This window comes from Mustelus asterias, chromosome 18 (genome assembly GCF_964213995.1).
Source record: "Mustelus asterias chromosome 18, sMusAst1.hap1.1, whole genome shotgun sequence".
NCBI lineage: Eukaryota > Metazoa > Chordata > Chondrichthyes > Carcharhiniformes > Triakidae > Mustelus > Mustelus asterias.
The window spans coordinates 71,607,317-71,617,085 of record NC_135818.1 but is presented as its reverse complement, the minus strand read 5'-3'; the positions used below and the strand labels follow the sequence as shown (position 1 = coordinate 71,617,085).

The window sequence follows — 9,769 nt, the reverse complement described above, 5'->3', positions numbered from 1 at the left end:
ATGGGGTTGCGAATTCCTTTGCAAGGGAGTGAGTACAAGGTTGCTCTGCCAGCGAACGGAGAGGCAATAACCACATTTTTGAATGAGTGACTAACTCAGCGCGAGTTGATTTTCTGTGCAGGAAGGACAGACTGACAAAGCTTCTCGTAACATCCTCCTCCCCAGCATGGCACCGTGTAACCTGACTCCTCCACCTGTGAGCTCACCACCAGAGAGACAGCCCCGTCCCAAAGAAATAAAACAGCGCGCAGGGGACCGGGGTGAGCGGCCTGGAAGAGTTAACTTCTATTGGTGTGCTTTGGTGAGATCAGCAAGTGGGCGTTTTCCACATTGCAGACTTGCGAGTCCAAAGAGTGCTTGAACTTCACTCAGTTTCCCCAAGAACTCAACAGGTTTCCCTCCCGGAAGAGTGAGAGCGCATTGCTGTGTGTCCTGGTGCAGCAAGTTGCCAGATATCGGGAGCTGAGCAATCATTCCAGGTAAAAGCGTTTCTCCTTGTCATGACTCGCAGTTGCAAATTGGCATGAACGAGGCGGAGGGGGAGCATTCTGCAATGCATTCTTCATTCATAAAGTATTAAGCCGAGTTTACTTGAGAAGTCGGGTGGATGGCTGTTAAGCGATCGAAGCATACTGGGTCGAATGGAAATCATACATTCTGTACACATCTGTAAAAATAAACTTTGGGTAAGTTGGTGTGATAGGTAGAACCCAGTACTGAGTGTAATTAAAATGGGCATTTAGTGTGATATTTCAGCAGCTTGTGTTTAAAAATGTCAGATTAATTAAAAGTTTTAGACGAATTCACAATTGTCCCCCGTTTCTTGAAGCGTTCTATCGTCCTCACTGTGGTCTCTAGCCGTCTGTACCCCCCAATTCATCCATACCCGAATGATTATCATTTATATCAGCTTCCGATTGCTGCAATTGCAAAGTCATTGAATATCCCTTATTAAGAAACAATACTTTTCACTGTATACTGTGCATGTGACAATGATAAATCGAATTAAATAAATCACTGTGTGTGTGTGTGCTGGGATGGGGAAGAGGTTAGCATTTCAGGTTCTAGGCTTTCCCCAGCTCCTAGACCTATTATTCCGATTTTTTGCTCCCCCCTCTCCCCCCCCCCCCCCCCCCCGCCCCCCCCCCCCCAGACGTTAGGTGAACCTGCCATCAATTTCAGGTGCTTGCTAAAATGTGGAAGTTCTGTCAACGCAAAATACCGCGGATGCTGGAAAATCTGGAACAGAAAATGCTGGAAAAACTCAGCGGGTCCGGCAGCATCTGTGGAGAGAGAGACAAAGTCCAATATGACTCCTCTTCAGATATCTGAAAGGTGAACTCTCTCTCTCTCCACAGATGCTAAGATTATCTTCCAACATTTTCTGATCAGATTCCATCTTCCGTTTAATATTAAATCACAGAAGTACCGAAGTAAAGGAGCTTTTCATTGCAAAGACATACAAAAATAGAATTACCTCAACAAAAAAATGGTCTGATAACTGCCAGGTAACTTCTATCTTCTGAGTGGAATAGCACCCAAAGTTTAATGCCCCGGGGGTGAGAACCAGATGTGTAAATGAACTGTTGCATGTTTAGGCTGTTATGTGTTGGTCTGTGCGTTATCCATTTAGACAAAAAAGGAACTTGAGCTAATATGCTAGGGTCAAGGAAACAAATGTTGCACTTAAGAAAAAAAAGATTGATTTTTTTTTCAGCATTCTTCCACTGAAATTACTTTTTGCCAATGATTGAGCCTTTTTGACCCCCGGTGAGTAAACGCTGAAAGAAATGTCTTCATTGCCAGTCTCAAGGGTCAGGCAATAGAAGATATGGGCATCAAGTAGGGCCATTTTTCTTTTAAAAGTCCCCTTATTAATGTGATCTTCCACCCACTAAGTCTATCTGTGACATAGCTAAAAAAAGAGCATTGACCACGCAAGAAATTAATCTTTCAGCCCTGTATCCATACCTAACTGGATGCGTTCCACAACTGGGGGTCATCATATATTGAGTCACATGCCCTAGACATAACCACACGTTTTAACAAAATAAGCTTGAAGGGCCCTGCAGCAGGGTTATTTTTTAAAGGGCCTTTAAGGTTATTCAGGGGGTTTGATGGCGAATGTTACCGTTTATAGGGAAGTGCAAAATGAGGAGGGGAAGGAGGGAAGGAACACTAATAAATTCAAGAAGGAATTCAGGGGAAATCTCTTCAGAAAGGAAGGGGCGGGAATGTGCGTCTTGCTACCACATTGAACAGTCGAGGCGACCACCGTTGATTCAGTTTAAAAGGAACCTAGATGAAGGAATTGAAGGGTATGTTATTCAATTAGATGATGTAAAGGGGGAAGCATAAAAAGCAACATAGCCCAAGATGGACCGAATGGGCAATTTCTGTGATATTGGTTGGATATCATTTAATATAACGCAATCGGTTTAGCACATTGAGGTATTTTCAAAGGATGGTGCATGCAGACAGTGAAAGGAGGAGGAGGCGGTGGAGGGAAGACACAAACTCCCCGGCGACAGAAAACAAATAAACTGACTCACAATGAAATCCAGAGAGGAAACCACGTTTGCAAACTAAATCCAATCCAATAAATATGAACACGAGAGGCAACAGAAAGAGAAACTGAAGCCTTCCTGAGAGAATTCATCTTCTTTCCACCCAAGTTGATGCATAAACCTCTCAAAAAAAATAAATTCCAAAATGTCAAGGGTTGACCAGATAGTGGTACTGCTGGCAATGTTTCTCTCAAGTTTAAAGTGGGCTTTGCCAACAAGTACTTTGCAAAGTACATATGCTAATTGGTCCGCCGTGACAACTTTAGACTAAATGCATAATGCTTCATTTGAGGGAGAGGTGTCATTTTAATTTATTTTTGTAAATGTTTAAAATTCCAGCACCCTACTAGTTTATTTTATGAAAGCATTTTGACTTTGTCCATGGCCACAATACCATAATTGGCGAAAGGCAAAACTAATTACCAACCAATCGACTCAAGAACAGCTTCTTCCCTGCTGCTATCAGACCTTTGAATGGACTTATATTAAGCTGATCTTTCTCTACACATTATCTTTGACTGTAAGACTATATTCTGCACCCTCTCCTTTCCTCCTCCCCTATGTACTCTTTGAACAGTATGGTTTGCCTGTGTAGCACGCAAAGAACAATACTATTCACTGTAACCCAATACATGTGACAGTAGAATCACAGATTCCCTACAGCGCAGAAGGAGGCCACTCGGTCCATCGAGTCTGCCACAATCACACCCAGACCCCAGTCCTGTAACCCACACATCCATCCTGCTAATCCCCCTGACACTAGGGTCAATTTAGCATGACCAATCAACCTAACGCGCACATCTTTGGATTGTGGGAGGAAATCGGAGCACCTGGAGGAAAGCCACGCAAACACAGGGAGAACGTGCAAACTCCACACAGACAGTGACCTGAGGCTGGAATTGAGCCCGGGTCTATGGCGCTGTGAGGCAGCAGTGCTAACCACTGTGCCACCCCAGTAATAAATCAATTCCATAATTGTTGCCTGATTTGCCCAGCTACGCTTTAATAAGTGGGTTTAAAATATTTCTTGTTGACCTGTGTGACAGTTTGGATTATTCCAGTCTGTGTATAAAACTATTCAAGGTTTATAGTATACATGGAGTCTCCATGGGGTGGCTTGGACGACACTGAGATTTTGAGAGGTTGCTGGGGGCGATGTATCGTACCTGTCGTGTGCTGTGCTTTTGTTTCTATTTTGAATTTATTATCTGCCTCCTGGCGTGTGGAGGCAATTTAATGGCAACAAAACTCCTGCAAGTATGCACCGACCTGTGTTGAAATGCTGTTGTTTTCCTTCCCACCATTTATTGTTGCTTAACTTATTTATTCATGCACGGGGTAGAAGCCACACATTCCAAAAGCAATCTGGGGTGCTGCTTTCTTTAAACTATTTTTGGAATCTTACCACGTTATTCCCCGCCCCTCTCTGTCTCACACACAATTTGTTTGTATTTCTTTCAGACTCTTTGTACATTTTGACAGACCTCCCCGTCGCTTCGCTTTGACACATTAAACGACAAGTCATGGCCAACTGTAACATTTTCTATCGATCCCATTTCTCAGCAGTTCATCCTGTCAGCGCCCTTATCTTGGGCAGTGGGCAGCCGACAGCTGATAGATTTTGGGCCGTTTGTCTCACAGTGAATCTGAGGCTGGCTGTGAATTTCATTAAGTGCTTTCAGTCTGTGTTGGAAACGTGCATTAGGAAGGGTTGCTCTCCGCATTTCTTCAGCAGGCGGTGGGCATCATTGGGAGACACGCTTGGTCCCTCGGCTGTTAGGGGTGTTGTTGTGCATCCCAAAGATGTGCAGGTTAGGTGGATTGGCCAAGCTAAATCGACTCTAGTGTCGGGGGGGGATTGGCAGGGTAAATATGTGGGGTTACAGGAATAGAGCCTGGGTGGGATTGTGGTCGGTGCAGACTCAATGGGCTGAATGGCCTCCTTCTGTAGCGATTCGATGTATCCCGCTAATGCCTTATATTTCGACAATTCAGCAGAAAGTGCAACCGTTGAGTGGACCTGCCTTATATTAAATTGATCTTCCTCTGCACCCCAGATATGACTGTAGTCCTACATTCTGCTTTTCTTGTCCCCATTGTACTCTATGAACAGTATGCTTTGTCAGTATAGCGCGCAACAAACAATACTTTTCACTGTATCCCAATACATATGACAATAATAAATCAAATTACATCAGTACTTCCTGCAGCTACATGACTGTGTAACATGAGGTGACAATCTAGTTGCCCTTGTTTTGTTTACCTGACAATAGTCAGTGTTCAGTAAAATACATTTCAGATATACAAGCAAATTTTGTTTTGTTTTCCCATTAGTCTAACAAGTGGGTCTCTAATATTGCACAACTTAAAGTTTCAAAGGTTTATTCACTTTATAAAATACTTACCATAAATGTGATGCATGAATCCCATATTAGAGTCATAGAGGTTTACAACATGGAAACAGGCCCTTCGGCCCAACTTGTCCATGCCGTCCCTTTTTTTTAAACCCCTAAGCTAATCCCAATTGCCCGCATTTGGCCCATATCCCTCTATACCCATCTTATCCATGTAACTGTCTAAATGCTTTTTAAAAGACAAAATTGTACCCGCCTCTACTACTACCTCTGGCAGCTTGTTCCAGACACTCACCACCCTCTGTGTGAAAAAATTGCCCCTCTGGACGCTTTTGTATCTCTCCCCTCTCACCTTAAACCTATGCCCTCTAGTTTTAGACTTCCCTACCTTTGGGAAAAGATATTGACTATCTAGCTGATCTGTGTCCCTCATTATTTTATAGACCTCTATAAGATCACCCCTCAGCCTCCTACGCTCCAGAGAAAAAAGTCCCAGTCTATCCAGCCTCTCTTTATAACTCAAACCATCAAGTTCCAGTAGCATCCTAGTAAATCTTTTCCGCATTCTTTCTAGTTTAATAATATCCTTTCTATAATAGGGTGACCAGTGTCACCCTATTAATGTCACAAGCAGGCTTACATTAACACTACAATGATGTTACTGTAAAAATCCCCTCGTCACACTCCGGCGCCTGTTCGGGTATACTGAGGAAGAATTCAGCATGGCTAATGCACCTAACCAGCACGTTTTTCAGACTGTGGAGGAGGACCCGAAGGAAACCCACACAGACATGGGGAGAATGTGCAGACTCTCCACTGTCAGTGACCCAAGGTGGGAATTGAACCCAGGTCCCTGGTGCTGTGAGGCAGCAAAGCTAACCACTGTGCCACCCCGAACACAAGTACACATCAGAAGGTTTATTGCATAGCCAGCGTACTGTATGAGACATGTTCAGCATGCACAGGGCTGCTATCATCCATCTAAGATGATAGACATTGCTCCATTGTCAACACAGCTTGTCTCGTTCTTCAGTAACAACACTTTTACGATTATGGGCACACAGTTCACCATATGTTATAGCGTTGTGTGTGTAGGAGTTGAAAATGAGACATAAATGAATCATTTCATGACAGATGGAAATTATTCAGCTATACCTGGTCCATAATACAGGTTGAGTCAAATGCACTGTCAATGGGCTTTGTTCACATACAGATTTGCATAGCATTCATACCATAGCAGCCTTTCTCAATTCAGGCAAAGATTACAAAAGCAGGGAAGTCATGTTGGAGTTGTACAGAATTTTGGTGAGGCCACAGCTAGAGTTCTGTGTGCAGTTCTGGTCACCACATTGTAGGAAGGATGTGATTGCACGGGGTGGGGGGGTGCAAAGGAGATTCATCAGGATGCTGCCTGGGATGGAATATGTAACTTATGAAGAGAGGTTGGATAGGCTTGTTTTCGTTGGAGCAGGGAAGACTGAGGGGCGATCTGATTGAGGTGTACAAGATTATAAGGGACATAGACAGAGTGGATAGGGAGCAACTGTTCCCTTTAGTTGAAGGATCAGCCACCAGGGGACATAAGTTCAAGGTGAGGGGTAGGAGGTGTAGAGGGGATGTGAGGAAAAACATTTTTACCCAGAGGGTGGTGGCGGTCTGGAATGCACTGCCTGGAAGTACCTGAATGAACACTTGGCAAGTCATAACATTCAAGACTATGGGCTAAATGCTGGTAAATGGGATTAAATGTTTCTCTCATCTGGATACATACTCAATGAGCCTAAGGGCCTGTTCTGCATTGTATGAGGCTTTGATATCAACTCACTGATGACTTGAAGGGGTTAAATCTGATTTGGAAGAAGTTTTGTTCAATTGCAAAGCTTTTGAACGTGCAGTTTGAAAATAACATTTGTCCACTCATGTTTATGATTATAAAACATTAAAAGTCATGCAGCAGATGTATTGGCTCGCATTCCTGTCAACTCAGTCTCTTTGCTATGATCCAACAAAATCTAGTGTGATTGAATCCAAACAATGTACTGCCAAAATTCCATGAGGGCTTCTATTGGGGTCTCACTCATAATATTGGTTGGAGCTCAGCAGGGGATTCAGTTACATTCAATCAGTGCGGGGTTGCTTCAGAAAGATTAGATTCAGAAGAGTGAGGGTTACCTTATCAAACATATAAGATCCTGGGGGGCTTGACAGAGTAGATGGAGCAATGTTTTCACTTTTGGGAGAGTCTCAAACAAGGGACATAACTACAAGATAAAGGATCGGTCATTTAAAACTGAGTTGAGTAGAAATTTCTTCTCAGAGGGTGGTGAATCTCTGGAACTCTCTAGTCCAAAGGGTGGTAGAGCCTTGATCATTGGAAGTATTTAAAGTGGAGGTGGATAAACATTTGATGGATCGAGGAATAGAGGGCTATGGGGAAATGGCACAGAAAAGGAGTTGAGGCCAGTTATAGATCAACCATGATCAGATTGAATGACGGGGCAGGCTTGAAGGGCCTGGTGGCCACTCCTGCTTCTACTTCTTATGTTATTGTGGATTTCCCATCTGCCTTTTGTAGGGTACCTGATGGGAAGCCCACTTCAGCCCCTGATCCTAAGCTGGGAATCACAACTCATGGCCTTGGGAGAAGTCACAACTCATGGCCTTGGGAGAAGTCACAACTCATGGCCTTGGGAGAAGACTCTGGGCCTGATTTTACCATTTTGAGTCTAAGTGCCGAATCTGTGCGTCAAATAGATCCGAGCCCAGATGCGCAGTTCAAAAAAAATCTGAAGAAGCGTGCCCAGGCGCAAAAGAAAAGAACAGCAGAGAGAGCAGAGAGGGGGGGTGGGGAGGATGGACTTGGGAGAATCTTGCAAACCGAAAATAATGTAGCATCCTCTTTGTGCTGCCTAATTATCTATGGGAAAGGTAATTAAACTACAGTGTCCTAGTGAGCAATTAGTGACCTGTATAATACATTTGTGATCTGTAACTGGATTGTTGATGCCCCTGTAGCCATGAGCCAGGTGGTCAAATCTTCAGAGTCCTGTGGTGAACTTGGAAGAATTGTCCCCATGGTGGAACTTGGTTGGAAATACGATTCAAGGAGATTACTACATCTGGGAAATCAACCATAGTGAAAAGAAGCTTGTATTGGCAACTCTTCTCTCACATTCCATGGCAGATGTGCCCCTACTTATGAATGTGATTTGCATGGACAACATTGGGTGCAGCTAATCTGCCTCTGGAGCAGCCTTGGATCCTTTGTCATCTTGTTTTCATCTAAACATTGCACAGAATTAGAGGAATTCCCTTTGGAAGATAATGTCAAAATTATAATCGCAGGAACTAGAAACCTGACAGTCAAAAATTTGGGAAAATATTTCAAAATATATATCCCCCCATCCATATTTTGAAATATTTTTGACTGTCAGGTTTTTAGTCCCTGCAATTATAACTTTGACATTATCTTCCAAAGGGGATTCCTCTAATTCTGTGCAATGTTCAGATGAAAACAAGATGAAAGAAAGGATCCAAGGCTGCTCCAGAGGCAGATTAGCTGCACCCAATGTTGCCCATGCAAATCACATTCATAAGTAGGGGCACATCTGCCATGGAATGTGAGAGAAGAGTTGCCAATACAAACTTCTTTTCACTATGGTTGATTTCCCAGATTTAGTAATCTCCTTGAATCTTATTTCCCAACCAAGTTCCACCACGGGGACAATTCTTCCAAGTTCACCACATGACTCTGAAGATTTGACCACCTGGCTCATGGCTACAGGGACATCAACAATCCAGTTACAGATCACAAATGTATTATACAGGTCACTAATTGCTCACGAGGACACTGTAGTTTAATTACCTTTCCCATAGATAATTAGGCAGCACAAAGAGGATGCTACATTATTTTCAGTTTGCAAGATTCTCCCAAGTGCATCCTTCCCCCCCCCTCAACCAGGAATCCAAATGAGCCCGCCCCCCTCCTCCGGCGGATGCCAGCGGAAGGCCAGGAAGGCAGGAAGGTGCTGCAGGCTCTCGAAGGACTACAGGTCGGAAGGATGGTGGAGGGAGATCAGCAATCGAGGTAGGTTGGGGGTGTGCTCTGCCAAGGGAGGCCTGCCTCCCAGGGGTGTCTGATCCGGCGGGTGGGGGGGGGAGGGGGGGGTCTGCCAGGGTGGTTAGCGGGGGGGTCTGTGAAGGATGGTCGAGGAGGATGGTGACTTCACAAGGGCAGAGAGGGCTTCAGAGGTTCCCCTGCAGAATAGAAATTCGCTTCGGATTTTTATTTAGCAGGTCGCTAAAAGTGCGGACCCGGAACGGGCCAGAAGACGGTAAAGTGGGATTTGGTGGTAGAGTTGGGCGCGCAGTTCATTAAGTCGATTTAAATGCATGCAAATGCATTTAAATCGTCGGGCCGCCCGATTCGGGCGCGGACTGGACCCGCGCCCGAATCGGGTGTCCGTAAAGCCACGATCTGCTCGGAATCGGGTGCAGATCGCGGTATAGGCCCGACGCCCAACTTTACTGCGATTCCGCGCCCGAAAACGGGCGGGAAGTTTTGGTAAAATCGGGCCCTCTGTGTATTTGAACAGTGCAAAAGGAGGCTATTCAGCCCACCAAATCTGCATAGATTCTCCAAAGGACCACCTTAACCAAATTCACTCCCCATCCTCTCCCCGTAACCCTGTACATTTGCCATGGCTAATCCACCTTTGAATATTAAGGGGGAATTTATCATGGCTAATCCACCTACCCTACACATCTTTAGACTGGGGGAGGAAACCTAAGCACCCGAAGGAAACCCACGTAGACACGGGAAGAAGATGAAAACTCCACACAGACAGT

General features: G+C 44.6%; 1 protein-coding gene across 1 annotated transcript in view; it reads left to right on the top strand.

The window, feature by feature from the left end:
* Positions 1–399: 399 nt before the first annotated feature.
* LOC144507272 (leucine-rich repeat transmembrane protein FLRT2) overlaps positions 400–9,769 on the top strand; it is a 79,182-nt gene continuing 69,812 nt past the window's right edge. Inside the window, exon 1 of the mRNA XM_078234294.1 lies at positions 400–479. The gene's annotated coding sequence lies outside the window, so the exon portion shown is untranslated. The remainder of the gene's footprint in view (positions 480–9,769) is intronic.